The sequence below is a fragment of the Phalacrocorax aristotelis genome, chromosome 4, assembly GCF_949628215.1.
Source record: "Phalacrocorax aristotelis chromosome 4, bGulAri2.1, whole genome shotgun sequence".
Classification (NCBI taxonomy): domain Eukaryota; kingdom Metazoa; phylum Chordata; class Aves; order Suliformes; family Phalacrocoracidae; genus Phalacrocorax; species Phalacrocorax aristotelis.
This window is the reverse complement of record NC_134279.1, coordinates 14,616,650-14,639,984: the sequence shown is the minus strand read 5'-3', so window position 1 is coordinate 14,639,984 and position 23,335 is coordinate 14,616,650. Positions and strand designations below refer to the sequence as shown.

The window sequence follows — 23,335 nt, the reverse complement described above, 5'->3', positions numbered from 1 at the left end:
TCATCTCTCCGTAAAACCACCAGCTATAATGGCACCTTGTATTCTTGGTGATACCCCAAGGAAATACATCCAGTCACACCAAGTGAAGCAGGCAGGCTGCTGCTGACATCAGCAGCACTGCTTTCTGCAGCTTGACGGGCTTTCACTGGATGCATTCTTCCTAAATAAGGACCCCTAAAGCAGGTTAAACAGCCAAGGCTACCTCACGCAGGGATTACTTCTGATGAGCTGCTGAACAACAGCAGCTCTACTGTATTCTCAGCACCTGCAAAAGGCATTAATAACCACCACAATTACTACAGCAAAAAGGCATGGAGAGGTGCTGAACTGGCTAGTACAGCCATGGATTTATTAAAAAACACAGGCTTTCCAGGTTGCTGAGCACCTCTGACATATTTTAATGCGAAAGCAGAAACGCAGCCACTTCTTTTCATGATTTTCTGCAGGGGAGCTGGCCTCACGCTGGCACAGCTGTAGCAAGTCGGACAACAGAGCAGAGGCAGATGAAATCAGAGACAGAAATGCAGTAACTACCCAACTGAAGCACTTTCATTAGAGATTGCCCTGAACCGAACACAGCACCTGAGCCCCTTCCCCTAGAAACACTTTGGTAGAGCTGAGCTCTGAATCAGGACTTCATGCCTTGAGTCCATGCTATTTTTCATGTAACACTTGGTGTAAGGCTTGTGTTGCAAGCATCATGGAGGAGAAGGGAATGTGACACTTAACTCTCAGCTCTCAGGGTGACCGCAACTCCTACCTCAGCATAGCTTTAGCTCACAGCTACAACTTTTTTGTGATGCACATGGGGAGCTCCCCTTTACAAGAGGCCATTATAACTGTGGAAGGATAATAAAAGCCAGTTATGAGAAGGTGAGGACTCTAGCTGCTAGCAGATGCCAAGTTGCTAATGACTGCAGAAAGATGAAATCAGAGCCAGGGTTTGACCAACAAACTGCCTCAGCAGATGCCATTTGGGCTGGCTCTCTTGGAGCACAGGAGGGGATGCGCCAGAAGCAGCTACAACTATTTCTGAGGCAGAAGTCAGAACCGTTTGCCCAGCAGCAACACTGCCCAGACAGCCTTACACCCACCCAGGTAGCTGTCCATTCCTTCTAAGGCTGCAAAGATTAAAAGAATACATCACATCTGTGTTATCCTTGAAACACTGCCTCTTCATTTTCATCAAATTGTATCACCTGCTGCTTCAGAAGGAGAGTCAAGAAACAAACCTCTGCTTCCCTAAAAAAATCAGAAAAAAGGGAAAACAAATGGATCCATTGGAAGCAAAGCCCTCTGCTCTACTGATTACATTTAGCAGTGTGAGCATGCCTTTTCCCCCATTGTCTCTCCAGTCTGGTGTCAACAGTCTGCCCCAGGCTCTGTGAATCAACTCTCCACATTAAAGATGTGACCTGTGACACACAAGATTATTATGTTTTTATTTTTTGAAATACGTTTCCAGTGTAGCCAGCAAAAAGCAATGGGGTCCTTCAATGAGGCTGTGAGGTAGAAGGGTAAACACAGTAATTGAGAATCCTGCAACACCCTGCCTAGAAAAACAATATGAAGGGAGCCTTTAGGAGAGGACACACTCTCCAGTCCCTCAGGCTCTGTCACTGCATGCACGCACGCACCTGGCAAGGAGAGGAAGGGTGAAGAAAAACATGGTTCAGGCAGGAAAATGAACAGCTGTAGCAACCAGATCTGCTTCTAATTGAACTTGCTCTTAGCTGGGGAAGAAACTGAGGGTGGGAAAGTCAATATTTCCTTAAGTCACCCTGCAACTCAGGATTCAGCTTGTTCTGTGTCACTGGGGAGTCTGAGGGACCTCTGCTTTTCTTACTGTTGCTTATGAAAATTGCTCTCAACAAATAGCTTTGATCCCCACATAAATCTTTATTTTAATGTCTATCACGGGCTGTGGCCCATATCATCAGGATCTTTCTGTCGTGTATAACTCAAGAAAGAAAAGGACACATATGTAAATGTATTTTTCAGCAGTTCGCTGTAGAGTGGGAAAGCAGTTATTTTCTTTAGCTGCTGCTATAAATTAAAATGTGTAGATATGAAAATATTAAGATATCCTTAATTATAGCTATGTGAATAAGTGAGTTTGTGGAGTGCTGGCCAAAGAAAACCAACCAGTCATTTCACTTACTCAAAATGACAAGCTTTTTGGCTTCCTTGGTAAAACAAAACCGAAAATGCTCATTTCAGAGCAATAAAAAAAATATGGTAATCCAATATGAAAGTATTTTATTCATTTTATGTCATATTTTAATAGCAATCTTGATAATTTTAAAAGCAAGCTAAGGTTCTTTCAAAGGGAAAAACACCTCCAAACCCATTATTGTTGAAAACATCAAACAAAATCTACTCATATTTTTTACCTGACCCATTTGGTGAATTCAAGTCAACTTCATATATAGCTTCAGTCAACCAAGAAGATCAAGCAAGTTTTCCAGCCCTCTTTTGCCACAGCACCCAAGCCTCAGTTAACAGAAAATACTTTTTCTCCCCTTCTAGTCTCAGAAATTTGGTCCTGAATAAATAAAACACTGCTTGCAGTGACTGTGCAGTCACGGCAATGCCTAAGCCTGTCTGTGGCTGCAGGCAGCACTCATGGCCTGGGCACAGCTCCCTGCAGCACCAAGCACTGACTCCAGTCACCATCTGTTCGGTTCCTCTCTGCTCTCAATGTACACTGGTCTTACTGACTAGATAAAATGAGTGTAAACACTTAAACATTCATTATCACACTGATAACTTGTCCATAGGCACACTGATCATTGCTGGTTCGGTTTGATACCATGGCAACACATTACCTGGGACCTAGCTGCCTACTGCAGTGTTTAGCTATTTTGCAAGCAAGCTGGCATTTTGTAATTCTAGTAACAAACCATTAAGATGGGCAATTAAACGTCTAATATCGGAAATTAAATACAGGGCACAAAAAGCAGAGCAATTGCTTTGGTCTGTCACTCCACAGATCCAGGCAGATGTGTTTGTGTTGTCTGGTTTAACGGAAGAATCCCAGCAGCAAGAAAGGGCCGGCAGGTCCAGCCTGGGTTGAAGCCCATAAAATGCAGCCCAGTTTCTTGACCTGGGTCAAGCAGCTAACTGTCAGCATGAAGGCTGATCTGAATTCTCAGTATTCCCAAATGATGATTTAAAATAATTTTGTACATAATGCAAACAAATGCTTCTGCCCTCACAGCTTCAATCTCAATGTATACTCAATAGCCAAACTGAAAAGAAATGCATAATCACTGAGGTGGAAGATGAATAATTGCAAACTAATGCTTACTATCCCAAACTGGTAACTTTTAGTTGGAGTTCTTATACTAGGATACTTCTGAGGTAATGCCTCTCCCCTAGTTGGTACTCAGTTGCATGCACCTTTCAACCATGACATTTTATTGTTGCATTCAGGAAAAACATTTAGAAAACAAGCAATACATGTTCTGAAATGTCACCCACAGTATAATGCATTCGCTCCTTTGCACATTGCCTGTCAGCAGTGTCAGTCCTTCACCTGGCTTCTGCCACTGATCAACATCCCTGTGCAAGAGCTCTCCTTTTTTTTTTTTTTGGTATTCAATGGGACAGCCGTGCCCCAGGTGTTTTGATCCCAACCTGTGGCACTTCCTGGCTTATCCTGAGTCACCCCATCTGTAACATCATTATCCCTGGGTTGCTTGTGCTGGAGGAAATACAGAGCATGCCTGGTTTTCACACTCCATGCGCTCAGTTAGTCTTGCTTAAAAGGTTATACAGAAAAGGCATAAAATTTACAATCCATCAACTTAGCAAATACCAATGTCATTCCCTTACTCTAACCTTCACTTTGGCATCTCTCGCTAGCTGAGCTCCAGGGGCTAGCATTGCCATGCTGTTTGTCTGAGGGGCATTTCTTGGGGTCGCCTTCAGCCATAGGAGCCAAAACTCTATAGCATCCAGGCCCTCAATTCTAGCCTTCAGAGCTGACCTCCAGGCCTAACGCCAGCAATCCACAGCGTGGCCCTTTTCTCTCTGCTCTTCCTTGTCGTCCACACTTGCCTGCCTAAGGCACCTTTGGGCAATAACTGCTTCTCCTGGCCAAAACAAGGCCTCTCTCTCTCTCCCACGCGTTCTCCCATAGGAACCTTGCCCTGATTTTCTCAGGAATGTGTCCATCACTCTCCACCACAAGGAGACTCTGCCCTAGCCCACAGACAGACGGTATTTAATATACTGCAAAATGTTTATTTCCAACTCATTTACACTTTGTTCTTCTTGCAGTCTTCCATCTCTTGTATTTTCCCTAAGTTTTTCAGCCAGGAATAGAAAAATTCCACAAGGAAAGCTGTTATATGAGTTGCTCTTTTAACAAACAGGGAAAGGATTTAAAAGCCAAAGAGAAACACAACAGCGATGACAGTCCTGACTGAAACCTGCCTGATAACTCCTGCCTGTATTTCAACATCCCCTCAGCCACAGCACACAATATAACCATTCTCTTCTGACCAGTCTCAGTCAATATTAATTAAAGGCGCAGGCATTTTAACACAACCACTAGGCTGCTTTCTCAATTTTCACAACAAAGGCATCATTTTCTTGCTCCTGCTCTTCCAAAATAATCTCTGCCCCTGGGTAAATTTAGATTTCAGGGGAAAGTACGGAAGGTCTCAAAGAACCTCATTAAAATGCTCTTTTCACTGGGGCAAGGGAGATGTTTTTATTTACAGAAAACCAAATGGATTCCCAGGCCAGGGGCAAATGTACGCCCCAGTAAGGAGAGAGGTGGCAATGGGCAGTCCGCACTGGTGGGCAGGTTTCACTTTCTGCAATTTGCTTTTGCAAAAGGTTAATCCCTGACAAGTTTTGAGGAGGCAAATGCCAACCTGCCGTACATGCAGCCGCATATAATGGGAAGATTTTTATGGTCAAGGACAGAAAGGTCAGGGACGCTCATCAAGTTCATGTTTCAGAAAGCCAAGCTGAACAGCAAGTTTTGGAGTATAAGCCTCTACTCAGAGTCAAATGAACACGACCTAAGGAAAATAAACCTCCAGGTGCTGGGAAGGGGACAGGAAAGTACAATGTGCAGGTGCCATAAAGGACGTTGTTTGTCCCAGGCATCCCATATGTTGCCTGTATTGTGCTATCAAGCTATGACAAAAATGAGATTTCTAAGCCTTTAACGAATGCATTTGTTGGACATGTGGTTTATGTAATATTAAGGCTTGCAAGGCCTAATAAATGGAAGGGGAAGTGCATTTTTGTGAGCAACACTACAGCAATGCAAGACAACTGTTGCCCCCTACATCAAGGGCATTTAAGCAGAGCCTCACAATAGAAAATTTTTTAGACCACATCCTTTAGGTAGCCACATAATCCCACAATTATCTTGAGGAAATCCCTCTATCTCCCAGCAGAACTGGTGCACTAAACCTTGCAACTGAATTATACTACACTACTAACAAGACAGACATTCAGGTCAGCTGCGCTTGCACAGCTTTTACACACCTTGGAGTCCTGCTTTCTTCAGTGGGGCTGGCCTCAGCCAGTCCAGAACCCATTTTAGAGTTCCCACTCTGTGTAACCTCAGTGCAGATGCAGCAACAGTGCTAAGGAGAGGGTGGGTGTGAGATGCTACCACCTTTTTTTGAATGCATTGGTATGAGCCCAGCCCCTGGAAATGAGAGACAGCTCAAGCATGCGATACCAAATGAGTTACCCAGGCAAATCCCAGTAGACTAGTGTGTCAAAGGAGCTGACCCATGAGCAAAACTGCTTTCCTCAGCATCTGGGTTAGAAGCAAAGTCCTTTATGAGCACATTTGGATGAATAGATGGGAGGAGCCATTTCCTGTGGTAGCAAAGAAGATGAAAAAAAAAAAGCTTACCAAAGCCAGCAGAAGGAAGACTGAAAACTGGGAGGGGAAAAAAATAAGGAATTTAACCATGAGAGTTAAGAAGTCTTTTCTATCCAGATCTATCAAGTTGCCACTGATCATTGATTGAGTACTACCTCTAACTTCATCCTGCCTGCAGCTTGCAAATTTTGCTGAAATGATACAAAATACCACATCTGTAGTCCCTGCAAAGTAGCCTGTCACTTGCAGCTCATCCCCAGCCTCCCCTCAAGGGCTCTGCTTTCAGGCGACTCCTGCATGAGATGTGACTGACCTCTCCTGGCCTTTGGTACAGCCAGGGTACAGAGGTGATATGGATGCAGCCATTCCTTCCAGGCTCTTCTCCCATGCTTCGTAACAGCTCCCATCTTTTCAACTGCTCTACTCAGATAAAACAATTGACAGCTGAAGTTCAGCACTGTAAGGAAGAGGTGCCACAAATAAAACTTCTAATATTTCACAGGTCATCTCCTAAGAGACAATCACAATAAATCCAGATTCCTTTCTTGAATTACATTGCTAGCTTTTTCCTCAGAGCTGTGTTTCAGAATACCCTTGAGTACTTACATATTTTAGTATGTTATTTCCCCTGCATATTTACAAGAACAACACTTTACCCTATAATTCTTTTTCACTGACTGAATTTTAAATCTCAGCATCTCTATTTCTGCTGCATTAAAATCTCTCTCATAGCAGTTTTATGTTAAAAAAAGCTATTTTTATGAAGCCTGTGACATGAGAAGCTGGCATTATATATGAAGTGTGAGCATCACTTTAATGTTGCTGTTTGCTGACAACTTTCCAAACTACCACAATTCTATGCCACTATAGTGTGTAAGAGCTACCATTATACGGCTGGCAAGTCTGCAGCATAGATATAACACATTCTTGATTTGTTCTAATTTTGATCTTATTTTGAGAAGTCCAGAGGTTTTTGCCTTAGTCTCGTGATTCATTTTTGATGGCAAGAAAAAAAACTACACCCACAAAAAATAATCCTGCCTTCTTGTCGTAGGACTTACTGAAATTGTTCCCTCCAGGAAAGAAAAATAATCTGTATTTCCACTGTCTAAAAACTGTGAAACTCCTAAACAAGACTTCATAGAATCATAGAATTGTTAAGGTTGGAAAAGACCCTTAAGATCATCGAGTCCAACCACTAACCTATCACTGCCAAGTGCACCACTAAACCATATCCTCAAGCACCACGTCTATCCTTCTTTTAAATACCTCCAGGGATGGAGACTCAACCACCTCCCTGGGCAGCCTGTTCCAATGCTTGACAACCCTTCTGTCAGGAGCGCTGGGAATTATTCTTAGCACATGCTGACATATACGCAGGCTTTTCCAGTACAGACACAATGGAAATCTCTCATCAGGAAGCACTGCTCTGCACTCCAGCTAGAGGTGCGTTATAGCCACAGCTTCTACGTGCTCATTCTAAGGAACTGACATAAGTAGAAATTTCCACATTGCAGAAAGTTTCAGCAGATGTAGGCTTTTGCAAACAGATCCCAGTATATGCTGCATTTATGTAAATGTCTTCATATGATTACAGATCGCAGTGTTGGCAAACACATTCAACCAGAAATGCAACAAACTTCATTTGATGATATTTACCGTGGGACAACTTGTAGTTTTGAGTATAATATTTTGAAAAAAGGACTTGTCCACTTCACCACAAACACAACGTCCCTCTATCCGCTGTTGCACCCTTTACTTCCTCAGTACAAAACCACACGGAGTACCACCTCTCTGCTCGTTACTGCTGCTGCTCCTTTCAACTCCCAACCTCTTTTCCAGTTTTTCAGGATAGCGAGATACTCTGGCTTGTCCTGGCACAGCTCCACCTTCAGCTGATAACAGGCCAGATCTGTGGAGCTCTCCACCACTGGTCCAATGTGTGTTTTATTCCCACTTGGGCAGCTCGTCTGCTGCCTAAACAGTGCTGGACAAAGATTATGCTGCCACAGCGGTTTCTACATGGAAGAGCCATTTCTTGTCAATGCCTGTCGTGCCTGTAGCAGTGTGAAGCTGCTCTGTGCAACCCTGTGACCTTGGAGTCAGCAGGGGGAGCGAGAAGGGGCTGCCTTCAAGTCAACTGCCTGATAACCACCAGAGGACAAGCCTTCCTTTGCAGCTGCTCTTTAAGGCTTTTTAGACACCCACCTTACAAAATGCAGTTTTGATTTGTCAGATGTGAAAGTGGCCAGCAAAGGGGGGTAGTGAAGAGGAAGACAGTGGGCTACTTAAATCCAGTGTTATACAGGTCCAGATATACTCACTTATTTCTTTTGAAATATGAGTACACAACAGCCTTGTTCTCTGAATATTAAGTGCAAAAATGAATCTAAGGGGATTCTTCCAGTTTAGTCATGCAGTTCAGATTAAAGCATGGTTTCAGCTGCACTAGGAGAGTATTTTGGGTGCTCTGAATGTATACAATGCACTCAAAATTAGCCAAAATACTGATCCAATACATCAATGAGCTGGAGATGCTGAAGTAGATAAAATAGCTACAAAACCCAAAGCAGCATGTAACAAAAGGGATGGACAGCACGGCAGTGATTTTGCAATGATGACAAGTGACATTAATCCTACAGATTACAGAAAAAGAACATGCCTGTCATCTGGTTTTGTGATGCTTGGATCTCAGTACTGAAAATGCTCAGGTACCTACCACCAACAGGGTGTTATTCAATACATTTTCTAGAATAAAGCTACATTTTTATCCTCAAGCCTGTCAGTTCTCCCCAGTTTGGAAGATAACAAAGCACCAAAGAAAATTTTAAGCAGTGACATCACAGCATTTCCGCTTCCAGATCTGATAATTAATCAGCTATGCATCTGAACTTGAGCCAGCAGTGTGCCCAGGCAGCCAAGAAGGCCAACAGCATCCTGGCCTGTATCAGCAATAGTGTGGCCAGCAGGAGCAGGGAAGTGATTGTGTCCCTGTACTTGGCACTGATGAGGCCAGACCTTGAACATTGTGTTCGGTTTTGGGCCCCTCAGTACAAGAAGGACATTGAGGTGCTGGAGTGTGTCCAGAGAAGGGCAACAAAGCTGATGGAAGGTCTGGAGAGCAAATCTTACGAGGAGAGGTTGAAGGAACTGGGGTTGTTTAGTGTGGAGAAGAGAAGGCTGAGGGGAGACCTTATCACTCTCCACAACTACCTGAAAGGAGGTTGTAGTGAGGTGGGTGTTGGTGTCTTTTCCCAAGTAACAAGTGATAGGACAAGAGGAAATGGCCTCAAGCTGCGCCAGGGGAGGTTTAGACTGGATATTAGGAAAAATGTCTTTACTGAAAGAGTGGTCAGACTGCCCAGAGAGGTGGCGGAGTCACCATCCCTGGAGGCGTTCAAAAAACTTGTAGATGTGGCACTCCATGGCATGGTTTAGGAGGTGTGGGGGTGTCGGGTTGATGGTTGGACTTGGTCTTTTCCAACCTTAATGATTTTATGATCTTGCCTGCTTATGGCCAAGACACACTTCCTGATCCAGACTGTGGCTTCTAAGTGACTTTAGTCATGTTAGTTAGCGAAAAACACAGGAGGGAAAGATTATCTTCCCTATGTAGATGCTCCATCACTGGGAATCCTACTATGAACTCCGAAGGCTGTCAAAAGTAAAGGTCAAGTACACTCTGTCCTCCCGACCCTTTTCCTGCCTGTTTAAGGGAACAGACTTACCCTAGTTTCTAAGATGCAGGAGAAACATTGGTTCCATCTGCAACGCAGCAGACGCAACATAGGCAAACAACAGGAAAAAGGGATTAGAAGCAGAAGGGGGTTTGGGGCTTCCTCCCCACCCTCCAAAGAAAGCAAGCTCTTCCAACTGCAGAAGTTCTAACATTGAAGTCCCCTGCCAGTATTAGCAACTTCCTGCTGTCACAATTAAGGAAATTTCAAACCTTCTGACATTTTCAAAATGGTCAGTACCTGGAATTGGCTGAAAAACACCCAGGCATGTAGCTTGCTAACAACAAATTATTTCCTGTAGGCTTAACATCCAGTGAAGACATTGCCAAGTGTGAGGTCCCAGCTCACAATGGCTTGCTGCATTTCCTCATTGCAGTAGGGCCTCCTTTTGGGCTTGTTTTGACCTGGAGGGTGGGCAATGGCAGGGCAGGCAGCTGACACCGCTGCATGCAGCTACCTGCAGCACAATGAAAAGTACCACGCTGCCATGCCTGGCTGCTGTGAGGCAGCTGTGTCCTCTGAGAGCATCATGTCAGCAGACAGAGTTTTTGTAATGGGCACCGACTGTAAATGCAGATTCATTAATACAGGACTGCTGCTTGGTACCTGTATGAGGTGCTAACAAGTTTTAAACACTGAACTGCAGCTGTGGACTTACCTAGAACTACTGACTAGCCAACCCTCACACACCAATGTGTCCCTAAAACATGTTGCAAACCGATCTTTTAGACTTAAAAATCATCAGACTATGTATGCACAATCTTACAGCAGATAAAAAGTCGCTTCAGCTGTATCAGTTTAAGATTCGTTTAACCAACTATATCACTCTCATATTCCAAATTTAACAGCAAGAACCACAAGAGATAAGGCAAAGCACCCTTAATGCAAAATCACAACTCCAAGTTGTTATACAGAACAATACCTACCAAACCTATGTCCTGGGTTGGTGCCTGTGAATTGAGAGGCTGAAAGCTTCACCTTGCAGTACACACTCCCCACTCAAGCTTCTCTTCAGTTCAGATGGCTGACACGGTTGGTCTGTTTGCTAACGAAGTGGTTCCCACTGTTTACATACTGGATTGTGGGTCTGTTGTCCCTTTTTGTTTTGAGGCTATTTTTGTCTGTTTTTAAATTAGTATTATCATCACCTGTTCTTGTATTAGTTTATATTGTCTTAAGACACCCAATGATGTATCACAGTTCTTCCCTATCAGCCAATTCTGTATCAACTCACCAACTAAATTTGAAGGCAAGAATTCAAAGCAATTTTAAAATGATTACTGCTGTTTCAAAACTGGACAACTATCCTGTGGAAGCGGAATCCAAGGCCACAACAATCTGTTGCTGTAATGTCTCCAGTCTTCCTTGCTTTAATGAGGCTTTCTTGGGGGGAAGCAGCTCTGCTGTCATGAGAGGGACATGCTTTTATTACCGAATAGCTGAAAAGCTGAAATAAAAAAATCAGTTGTGTCTAAGCCTTCCTTCTAGTGTCCCTGTAGAAAAAAGGGGGTTATTTTCTAGGAAGAATAAGAGAGGAAGATAATACGTGAAATGCAAATGTCAAAGCAATAATAATAATATGGAGTTAACTCTTCACCGATTCTCATTTCGCTTAAAGCAGCTTGTCAAATTTTGTTGTTGCACGACTGCATTTACTATTTTATCTACTTGTGTGCTGGGTAAAAGAAAATGGTACAACCACTGCCAAGGACTTCAGTAAATAAAGGCTTTGCTTTCCTTGCCCCAGCTGCTCTCTGCTTCTTCGCAACCAGCCTGCTTTGTACAAAGCCAGTGCTTCAGCTCCCAGTGAAGTGTTTCAGAGCACCAGCAGTAAAGACTGTCTTCCCACAGCACTTCTCCTGCACTGCGAGTCTTAGACCAGCACTTTTTTCCTTTCTTCTCAACAGCAGAGCTGCTTGTGTTGTCCCCTCTTGCCCTTGAATCAGGAGACCACATCCTGCATTCAGGGCATTCAAATGCAGAATAAAGCCTGGAAGTCCTTCCAACATTGTCATTAGAGTCATTATACCTTAAGCAAAAGTAAACAACCTGGTACCTAAGGGTAAAAAAGAATATCCACGTGGGATGGAAAGTAGCTGAAGTGACAGACACAACTAACTGGTTTTCACAGCTGTGGAAGGACAACAATGATGCCCTGTTATGCCTCCTTCCTTGGTGGTACTTAAAACTGGGTATCACATATTATTATCAATAAATATGGTGCCTTCTGCTCATGCTCTACCAGTGCCATTTTTCTGATAAAGTAGCCAGCAACAACACAGCTGAAATCTATTTCCCTTTTGCTCAGGACAGAGTCAACAACATCCTGTGATCAAAATGTGAATAAGGGTCATCTTAACACCATATGTTGCTTCTTCACAAAACCTCCAGTTAATAGGCTTTGCACCAGCAGCCTCGAAGAAGGATCTGTCCCCTCCCTGCATGGCAGCACACCACGCAGCAGCTACGTTGTGCCATGAGCACGGTCTGCTCTGTCTGGTCCCTGCTTTTCAGCAGGCACAAATAGCAACAACCTGACAAGTGCATTAAAACTTAAGCTATCCTAAGACAGACAGACAGAAACTTTGCGTACAGACCCCCCAAGGTATTCTCTTTGCTTTAGGTTCCTAAAAATAGCTCTTTAGAGGGGAATGAGGCTTTCAGGGTTTGCTTGTTTGTTTGTTTTTTTTTTTTAATCAGGTTTTGAAAAGACTCCCTCATCCATAGGCTTTTGTTGCTTTCAACAACTTACAGGTCAAAAAGCAGAAGATGTAGTGACAAAGGAAACCTAACCTACATCTTGCCTCACTACACTAGGTTACATCTTTCCTGTCCATGCTTATGTAATAAAGAGAAATGGCACACATCAAAGGGGGTCAGGAATCACGGCCTCTGCTTCTGCCTCCTTGGTAGCTTTTTGCCCAGCATTGTTGAATTCCTTTAAAATTTCTCTGCCATATTTTACTCTTTCTGCAAGAAGAAATTAAGAATATTTACTGACCTCACAGGGGAGACATACCACTTCAGTTAATTAAAGCTTGTGAAGACTTTAAGATCACCCTGTGAAGGGCTTTATAGGAATGCAAAGTGTGTCATAAACCCAGAAAATGACCCAACAGAGACACAAAGGTCATATCTGGAGTGAAGTGGGTCAAATAAAGACCCTGTTTAGATTTAAAGGAAAAAGTTGTAATTTAAATTACTACAATGTGCTTTTCCACTGTACCTTAACTGAGTTTTTACAACACAGGAATCAGAGAGGTAATAATTTCACATGCTACTTGGTGAACTGGAAGGAATGTATTTAAAGGCAATTTGCAATCAGAGATACCTAGCAGAAACTACCAATTATAAATATCGGTGTATTATCTGCTTTAAGCTGTAAAAAACCAGTGAGGGTCCTCACAAGCACAAGCAAAAATATCTCTCACTACTACTTAAAGTAAAAGCCTCTAAATTTTGGCATTAAAAAAAGAAATTGGCTCCTTTCAATACTTCAGAACCTGAAAGCCACCAGTGACCGGGTTCTTACAGGGTTGAAGGACAGGATCTCCGGAGCTGCAAGGGGAGCAAACAACATGCAGACAGGGACAGGAGTAGGTGTGTGCAAGGCCAGGGAAAGGCTGCTGCTTCTACTGCAGCAATCTGTAAGGTTAGTGGTAGATTTTGCCCCCGGGGCATTTCACATGTACTGCTGTAAAGCAAGATAGCACGCACCAGCTCAAAAACTTGCCAGCTGCTGGCCTGACCAGCCAACATCACAACTCAAGTCACAGATCAGAGCAAATACTTTACAGTCTTTGATTACGGTCCTTGTAATAACTACATAGCAGCGACTGCACCATTTCATGAGAACTCACTGCTGCCTTGGGATCCTTTTGCTAAGCGGGAGGATGCAAAAGCAGTTGGGATCACAACTTGGCCAGAGAGGGAGGGCTGGCAGGTGAGGGCAACCCTCCCAGAAGAGCTTGGGTACCTTATGCTTCAATCGGTAAACAACAACCACAGTGAGCACCTGAACTTGTGCTGGAAAGCTGGCCCAGCAAACATTTCTAACAGTTGATTTGGGTGCCCTTAAAACTACCAAAAGTTTGTGTAATTTGTCATCTTCTCTGCCCCAAATCCCCCCCAGCATTGTTTCTTTTCCCTAACAGTCCTCCCTATACCACGTGTGAACCGCAGGGTGTTATGTCAGGTTTCATAAGGTTGGAAGGAGCACTGGAGTAGGGACAAAGCACTTAAGTGGCTGCCCTTCCCATTTTGTCTGGTGAACAACATGCTGTTCAGGGTGTCCAAAGCCCTTCACAAAGCAGATCTCAGCAGTGGCCTCACAATCTTTTAGGACCAGACAGTGACTGCTTAAGGTAAGAACTTCTATGATGAAGAATCTTAGCGTCGTCTTTCCATAGCTCCACCTGACAGCTTCCTCTGCTTTGGGGCAGCAGCCTCCCCCTCTCCTCCCCCAACCACAAGCCACAGGCTCTGCCATATATCAGGGTACCCTGGGGGAAAGGCAAAGTGAGCTGTGTTTTTCCCAGTCTATCATCACATCTTTTGGAGATGCAGAAAAAAGGCAAACATAAGCCCACGTTCAGTTGTTCCCCTCAGGATGTCAGTACTTAAATGTCTTAGGCTGAGGTTCAAGATTCATTCCTGCCAGCAATGGTCACTGGGCAATACATGTGTGATGTGGTGTACAACCTAATTTCTGTAGAAAGAGCGTGTGCAGTGCAGCTTATGCAGGCTGCAGAAAGGCAGATGATACTGTGATTCAGCAGTGAGGTTGCTGGCACTAACTCATCACCACGTTGTTTCTGAAAAAACTTTGAGTTTGCTTAAATCTGGCTGATTGACCTTGTATCGCTTTAGCACCTCCTTCTAATGACTGCAAAACTTCCAACAACAGCATTTCTGATTCACTTGTATGTGTCCAAAAACCCGACTTACAGGCTTTTGCCAGTAGCAACCAGGGTGAAAAAGCTATTTGTGGATCTGAGAAATAAAAGATGTTGTAGAAGAGGGAAATGTAACAACCAAGGCATAATCCAGTTCCACAAGAATGAAGTCTACTTTCAAACCTCCACAAATTAAGTTTAAATGCAAAAATTATTTCCTGAAGACACATTTCTCATTCAAACAGCCATAGCTCTTCTGATTCAGAGTGCCTAAATAAATATATTGCACACACTACTTTTAATAGGGATAGATTTTTCCATTTTATGTTTGACCATTTATTGCAGGCTCTGACTGCATGGCCATCTCTCCCATATTTTAAGTCACTTGGCCTACATTTTACACCTTCATCCCATCATTTCATTAGTTTTCATGTTAGGAGTGTATAGAAACAGTGATCTCCAAAGCCACTAACCCTCATTTTCTTCTATACTGAAACAAAGACCTCAGTGGCAGGCCATGGGAGGACAAGAACAAGTGTGTTTTGGCACCATTATCTCTTTCCTCTGGTAATGCAACACCATGAGTCAGTTCCCAGTGGCAGATGTTCAAAATCCATGGACAAGCATGGTGTGTTTTTACTGTCAGAGAAAACATTTTGGGGTTTTGAGCGCTTAATATTGGAAACTTAGTACTTTCTCATTAGAAATCCAGCTTGTTTGCAATGGAGATATCCCATGGGGAGAATAAAGTGAACCAAGTGAAGACTGAATAGAATGTAAACAAGGAAGCTGAAACAACTGCTGGATGTTGTTAGCTCTTCCACACATTTTCAGGAAACACTCTTAAGAACATAGATAGATGAGTATTATCCCGTGTGGGAATGGTTCAAAGCTGCACCAGGGGAGGTTTAAACTTGACATTAGGGAGCATTTCTTTACCAAGAGGGTGGACAAACATTGGAAAACAGGCTTCCTAGAGAGGTGGTCGATGCTCCATCCCTGTCAGTGTTTAAAAGGCGTTTGGACAATGCCTTTAATAATATCCTTTAACTTTTGGTCAGCCCTGAAGTGGTCAGACAGTTGGACTGGATGATCATTGTAGGCCCTTTCCAACTGAAATATTCTAAAATATTCTATCCTATCCCTAGGCATGTGATACTTGCTTCTAAGAAACATTCTTTGCTACTTCTAGCTGCCTCACTTTTCTATATTGCTAAAGGTAAAATGTCAGTGTAGGTATTTATTGACATCTTTCCCATCCACACAAGCTGGGCTTTATATTTTTGCGTGCAAGTGAGGCCACGTTTTTATCGTGCTGCCAGACAGATGGACTGAAGAGTGCACGGGTCAAATCAGCTACATGCAAAGATGGTATCATCCAAGAAGAGCACCAGGAAACAGATAACAAGAACATGAATATCTCCAGCTTTGGCTTGGTACCTTTACAAGCTACCAATAACATTGATCTGCAGACATCCAACCTGCATATTCTCAGAACTGCCACACCAACTCCTTAAGCTATCTCTGCCAGTCAGACACCTCCCCTAGTGACTGCACTGTGCGGGTGACCCATGGGCCTGTTAGGATGTTACCTGCAGAGACAAGCCTGGTCCTGGCCAAGCAGAGAGCTGCCACCGCAGAGGACAGCTTTGGACTAGGAAACCTGCACCCCACTGGCGAGTGCTGCAGCAGCTGGTGCTCTGCGCCGTCCCTCAGGGGATGTGTGCAGCTCCTGCCCTCAAGTCAGGAGCCCTCCTCTTCTTCCTGAGATTAAGATCTATGACGCATGGCCTGGAGACCCACAGTTCAGTCCCCAGCAATCTGGCATCCAACCAGCAGACAGGAAAATTTCTGGGAGCCTGAAAACTACATTACTTTTTCATTGAAAGTAAAATTCATGGCCAGGTTTACAAGAGTGCCACTCCCATAGCTGGGGTCAGGTTTTCACAAGAAGTTAAGAATCTGCCTGCATACCTAGAAAAGGGGAAGGTTCTCAGAAGCATCATAGACAGAACAGCTCTTGTCACAACCTGAATGACCCCGATATGATCCTGGTCATTTTGAAAGTCTGCCACTTACTTTCATTGTTAAATCAAAAATGTGTTTTTCACAAGAGCAGGTTATAACTGCTCCTCTGCCAGCAGGAATGAATGCTGAGATCTTGCAACTTTTTACATGGACTGCATTAAAGCACTCCATAACTATGTCTTGGAAGAAGAGGGAGCTGCTGTCTCTGGATAATGTTCAGGTTAAGTACTTCAGTAATCTGCTACCATCTGACATTCACAGACAGAAAAGTCAGAGACTTCATTTAATGATTTAAGAATTAGAATGAGCTTGGTTTTGTGTCAGACTTGGCTTAAGAAGGATGAGCTGGATTCATTAGAAAATGAAGTTTAATTAATAAGCTACTTCCTGTTAAAATTAGCTAACGACGTTCAGGGGGAAAAGAAAAACGCAAAAAAACCAGAAAGCACTTTTAAACTCGACTATGTAACTGTGATTTACAGCTCTGCATTTACATGACATGAAAAGATATGAACTTGACAACTGCTCATCTTCACCAATAGCTCAGAAAACAATATTTCTTTGAATTGACATTTAAATGACAAAATCAGTCTGGACTTCACAGTTTGCAAAAGAGCTGCATCGCTTAGATTTATAGCAAGAGATACCAGGTGCAGAGCTTATGTGCAATCCGTCACTTTTTCATCCCAACTAGAACAATAAAGCCAGAAGGATAGTGCCTCTCCTTGAACCAAGATTTCTGCTTTTTCTCTGAGCCTGCACAGATGTTAAAGTACAAGTGTAACCCCATTTTGGAAAGAGAGGGCAAGAGGCAGCAGCAGGCCATCTGCAGAGCAGGGGAGACCTGCAATATCCATAAGCAGCTCCAGGACAGGGGTGCTACAACACACCCTGTGGTTCCACCTCCGGCTGTGCTCAGGGCCTGACAGGTGACAAGCAGCACAGCATCTCGCCCACTGACCTAATTAAAAGGCTTAAGGGTCTGGGGGAAGAGAAAGAGGGAATTTTATATCCAAATACTGTGTAAGCACATGCTCGCTTCATAACAGTTCTCAAGAGCATTACAACTACCTTCCTTTACCTCTCATATTGTGCAACCAGCACTACCAAAAAACAACTCTGCTGCTATTTTGGGCTGTCTTCAGGCAGGGTTGTTGACAATTACTGTAGGTAGTTGAGAATAATTGTTGTATCTCTGAGGTAGTGGAGTTCGTCTTTCGCTTTGAGGGCCATATGTCTTTCCAAGACAGAGGTACAAGAATATCAAGATTAGACAATGCAGTTAGTCACACAGACTGTCTCCTGTGCCAGGCTGATTCTAGCACATAATAGTCATGAACTGTATCCTAAAAGGTATCAGGACTGTACTGTGCACAAGTATCCTCTGCGCAAATGCAAATATAGTACCAAGACGTACGGGTGAATATTTCCAGAAGTGGTTTGTTTGGTACCTGCCCATGAAACACTCAGGATAATGGGAGGAGGAAGATGGGAAGATACAATGCTGATTAAGAAACATCCAGTCAACCTTTGCAGCAGTCTGGTAAAGTTTGTGCATTTGGTCACCATAAGCAGACATACAACTTTAATTTACACTGACAAGTACAGTGCCTCCCAGAGAAGTGCTATTTGCCATATCTCTAAAACATTTGTCACTGAAGTTTTAATGACATCTCAACCACTTCTACTTTTTCCAGAGAAAGCCCAAGAAATACATCCGAATTATTCAGAAAGTATAACAATCTCTAGACCACACAGACTCAGTTTACTTAACTCAGGTCATGGAGTAACTGACTCTTCATTCCACTTGCCTTCATTTTAGTAATCAGTGTTGAGACTAGCAACTCAGCAATCAGTGTTGAAGACTATTTCTGGAGGTGAAAAAACTGGATTGGCCAGAATCAATGAGAACAAAATGGGTATTTATATTTTAATATTTGCATTTTTTTAAACAAGCCAAGAAACATTGATTATCTAATCTCACATGAACACAACTGATTATTAGGTAATAATCTGAACTCAGTTCATACAAGCATAAGCCAACACACACTATAGCTACTCTGCTTGCGCCATCTGTACTGTTTACACACAAATGCACACATGTAGCAGGAATACACTGTAAACTCAGTTATGAAACTGCCACTTCACCTGTCTTTTCAAATGCACCTAAAGTGTGGCTGAGGCATAGAACATGACCACAGCAGAGCGGAGAGCAGTGCAAGAACAGTGCATTTCAGTAATACCCATTTACAGTACACAGAGGAGGCTGCAGCAGCTCAGCATGCTGAAAGCTAGGTAGGATCTTTGAACACAGAGTTCATGGGAATTCAACAGCTCCTATTCCTTGCATTCTCTACCACATAACTCAAAAGAGGCAGCACATCATGCTATTTTAAGATAATGGTATCATTAAGGGTAAAATACCGAGTATTTATTTTAAAACACAGCAATGCAGCTAAACTGCATCAAGGCTCACCCTGAAGTCTGGGTCCGACTCTGAAGCAAGGAACTTGCAAACATTGCACAACAGAGTTAAAACAAAAGGGTGAAATGCAAGATAGCAAAGAACTGGCTGGCTACCCAAGGTATATTACATATGCAAAAGTTTCCTTGCCTAAGTCCAGCTGCTGCTCCAGCACCCTGTGAAAGCTGGGAGCTCCTGTGTGACCAGCAGGCTAAAATCCTCTCTCTTAAAACAAAGCACACTTTAAAAAGCATCGACTCTTGTGAACCGATGAGGAGGCAGCTAGGATGCTGCCGAAATCCGACAGCTCATCTCCCTGGCAGTATCACAACGGGCTGTGACACAACACATACTTGTGTCCATCTAGGAGATAAATCTGAAGCTCTGAGCTCTCACCTGGCACGAGCACCCGCTGGCAGCAGAGTCAGCACTGGCGCGGGCGCCTCCAGCACGGTGGCCAGTGCCGCCTGGACTGCTACGAGCTGTGGCCAGCCCTGCCCACGCTCCTGCTCAGCTCCCGCTATCTGCTTGCTGGCGGCAGTCTCTCCTGTGACTCCATCGCCCAGGAATGGCAACCACCTCGCCGCCTGGGGCGCAGTGCTGCTGGGGGGCCCGTGAGCGTGAGGACGAGACACGGCAGGAGCAGACCCTAAACCTCCCGGGGACCAGCTTGCTTCGCGTGGGACGGACCTGCAGGAAGCACCGTGGGGACAAACGGAGGTCAAGAGAGCTGCCAGAGGGAGACCACAACACTGGGGCACAGCTGACTGGTGCCACGCACCGTGTGTACGTACACACGCACACTCAGACAAACGCACGTAGAGTTTGCCAGCAAACCCTCCACCCCCCAGTCGGGTCTGATCAAATCCTCCTCAGCCGGCTGGCCGGTCAAAGGCAGGCTATTTTCTTTTAAAAGTTAATACAGTTCGCAGAGAAGAATGGACTGTAGTACTTGTTACAGGCTACTCACCCAGGCACTGAAATGGCTGTATTTCTTTAAAAGCAGAATGCCTTCGCTTTGGGAAACTTATTTCTGCTTTGCTATTGTCATTTGCTAACTTGCCCAAGATCCTGTAAAATCCCAGAAAAGGCTATGAAACGAGAAGAGACGATTTAAAAGCTGACAGTCAGGACAGGAATTTATGGAATCTTTAAGGGCAGGAGCAGATAGAGCCAGCCAGCTAACACTTTCATGCCCTGTCTCTGACCAGCAGATTAATTTTGTGGGCAGACCAAGGGTTACAAGATGATTTAAAATACCTGCTCGCGATATGTGCTTCTCCACATCAGCTGGGAATCCTTGGCGTAGCTAGCATACTGCCATGTGTTGTCTTCCTGCCTTTTCCACCAGACCCCTTGCAATCACAATGTCGCAGTTCCCCAGGCCTTACAATCAAGTGGTTTGTTGTAAGAGAACTAAAAATAGTCCTGAATTTTTTGCTGAAGCACTTGCTCGAGTGAACATAGTGCCAGGCAGCCCATGTGTTAGTGAGCTGCTGTTAGTGAGTGTACAGACCTTTAATATTAAATATAGCCCAGATCCTCCTGGAAATATGGCCCTTGACTTTTTTCAGAAGATGTTTTTTCTTTTTTTTTTTCCTGAAAGACAGCACAAAATAAATCCTGTTTCTGACTGCTAAAAGACAAAATTAATCAAGTTGTTTTCAGTATATCCCTAGGGAAAGAGTGAGTCACGTAAGCTGCTTTTATGATAAAGGATCCCTGGAGGAAGTATATCTCCTTAGTAGTCTCCGAGCTGTTCAGAGATCCATACGCCCCCTGAAAAACAAAGTTTCACACTGTTGGGTTTTTTGGGTTTGTGTTGTTTGTTTGTTTTTAATAGTGTGAACACCTGCTTCCACTGCAGAGCTAGTGCTAGCATGGGAAACAGAGCAGAATTTCATACTGACCAACACCTCAAGAGAATGATTAACAGAAGCATCTGTCCTGCAGGACTGTTAATAAGGTCCACGGAAAAGAGTACAAAGTGGCCCATAAGGATGCTGCATATGAAAGTTTATGGCATAGGTTGACAAGTCCAGGAAAAAAAAAAATCTCAGTGGGAATGATTTTTGCAAAGCTTTTTATTACTGTGGCCTGAAAACAATCACTGAAGACAGGTTGCAAAAAATGTCATTCAAGACAGACACCAGTGCTGCTGCCAATGTTCAAGCTGGGATCCCAGAAGCAGTGAGAGGCACAACTTCCAGTCAGCACACAACTCACATGTTCACACTGTGGCACACAGGTGATAAGCCAAGAAATGAGAAGGTGCAGGTGATGGCTTGCAACAACCACTTCTGGCATTTAAAAAGGCTGGTAAAGCCAAAGTCATTCTCCTGGTAGCTGCTTCAGCTGTGAAATGGGAACCAGGCTATGCCTGCCTAACAGCAAGCCAAGATGTCTGAACCCCAGAGAGTTAAATCTTACTGCTGCTGCTGGACATTACTCTGTAAAGCACCTAGAAAACCAGACTCTTATCACGTAATTTACACCAGTGAGAAGGTGGCTTCTATAACTTTACTCTGTGCTACACTGAGTCACTATATGACTATACTTAGTGAAAGTGAATTCGTAAGTCACGGTAAATTTGCAAAAAAATTATTTTTTCACATCAACAAATAAACTGCCCCTAGCAGAGAAGCTTTCCAGAAGTAGCTCTCCAGGCTACAGCAGTACTGTACGTGCATACATATTTAGATATGTACATACACACACCCACACATAGAGAAAGAGGAATCTATAGATGCGTATATTTTAAAGGAAGATTTTAGGATGGAAGTAAACACTAAAAAGTTGGAGAGTTGCTGGGAATATCAGAGGAGAGACATTGTTTCTTGTTCATTTAACTGATTTTCATAGGAAAAAGTTGAAACCAAAAAGACCAAGGTGGTTATGTGGCCTGTTTGGCTGTTAATGTAAAATTTCCTCCCACATTTTGGTTTCTCCTCATATGCCTTTGAATATTGCTTCAATTTCATTTGCTTTGCAGTAGAACTGCAATATTTTGCCCTTGTGAAAGAGCCAGCAAATTCCTCCTACTCCTTTCTGTTGCTGACAAAACATGCTGCAAAGCAGCATATAACATCTACATAGCAGCAGAGGTAGCCACAAACATAACAGCATCTTCATTCCTGCTCCACTCCCCAGCTATTATTTAGAGAAAGACCATTAACAGAGCACAAAATTCTCACTACGTTAGCCTCACTTCACCATCTGTTACTTCCCATGAGTTGATCCTAATGAGAAACTACTTCAGAAAACATTTGAGGACCAGCTACACCCAGTGAAGTCACCAGAGGAGGGGAATATTCCCCTTCCAATACATCATACTCCAATGCTACACAGCAGCTCCTTCCCCTACTGAAATCAAAGGGAACACTGCCATTAATGCAAATGCAGCTCTGGGTCACAGCCTCTTGTAGTCATGTTGAGCAAGTATCCCACTCAATATTGTTTTTCTCAATAATTCACAATTCTCTACCCCATCAGAAGGGCAGTTAGAGAGCTACAAGCATTATCCATCCCCCGGGCTTTCTGCAGCTGCTTCTCCTGCAGTACATTTATCTACGGAGTGATCATAGAATACCAGGTTGGAAGGGACCTGAAGGATCATCTGGTTCAACCTTTCTTGGCAAAAGTACAGTCTAGACAAGATGGCCAAGCACCCTGTCCAGCTGAATCTTAAAAGTGTCCAATGTTTGGGAATCCACCACCTCCCTGCAGAAATCATTCCAGTGGCTGACTGTCCTCACTGTGAAAAATTTTCCTCTTGTGTCCAGCTGGAATGTCCCCAGGAGTGACTTGTACCCATCACGCCTCATCTTTTCCAAGTGACTCCTTGTAAAAAGCGAGTCTCCATCTTCTTTGTAGCCATTCTTTAAATACTGGAACATGATGATACGGTCCTTCCTAAGCCTTTTTTGTCTCGAGGCTGAACAAACCCAGATATCTCAGCCTTTCCTCATATGGCAGGCTTCCCAGTCTTTTGATCATCTTGGTGGCCCTTCTCTGGACCCCTTCCAGCCTGTCCACATATTTTCTGTATAGCGGGGAGCAAAACTGTACACAGGACTCCAGGTGTGGCCTGACAAGCGCTGAGTAGAGTGGGATAATGACTTCTTTCTCTCTGCTGGCAATGCTCTGTTTGATGCAACCCAGCATCCTGTTGGCTGGCTTTGCCACAGCAGCACACTGTTCGTTCATGTTGAGCTTCCTGTCCACCAGGACCCCCAGGTCCCTTTGCATGGAGCTGCTCCCCAGCCAGGTAGATCCCAGCCTGTGCTGCACTCCTGGGTTATGTTTTCCCAGGTGCAAGACCTTACGTTTGTCTTTGTCAGACTTCATACGG

At 43.8% G+C, this 23,335-nt stretch overlaps 1 protein-coding gene across 4 annotated transcripts in view; it reads right to left on the bottom strand.

Moving 5' to 3' along the window:
• ARHGAP24 (Rho GTPase activating protein 24) overlaps positions 1-23,335 on the bottom strand; it is a 229,565-nt gene that overhangs the window by 64,206 nt on the left and 142,024 nt on the right. Inside the window, exon 1 of one of the 4 annotated variants that reach the window (XM_075090346.1) lies at positions 20,245-20,358. The exons of 2 other annotated variants lie outside the window; for them this stretch is intronic. The gene's annotated coding sequence lies outside the window, so the exon portion shown is untranslated. Of the gene's footprint in view, positions 1-19,380; positions 19,670-20,244; positions 20,359-23,335 lie in introns of those variants that run through there. One more of the 4 variants, XM_075090345.1, reaches the window with a different exon arrangement.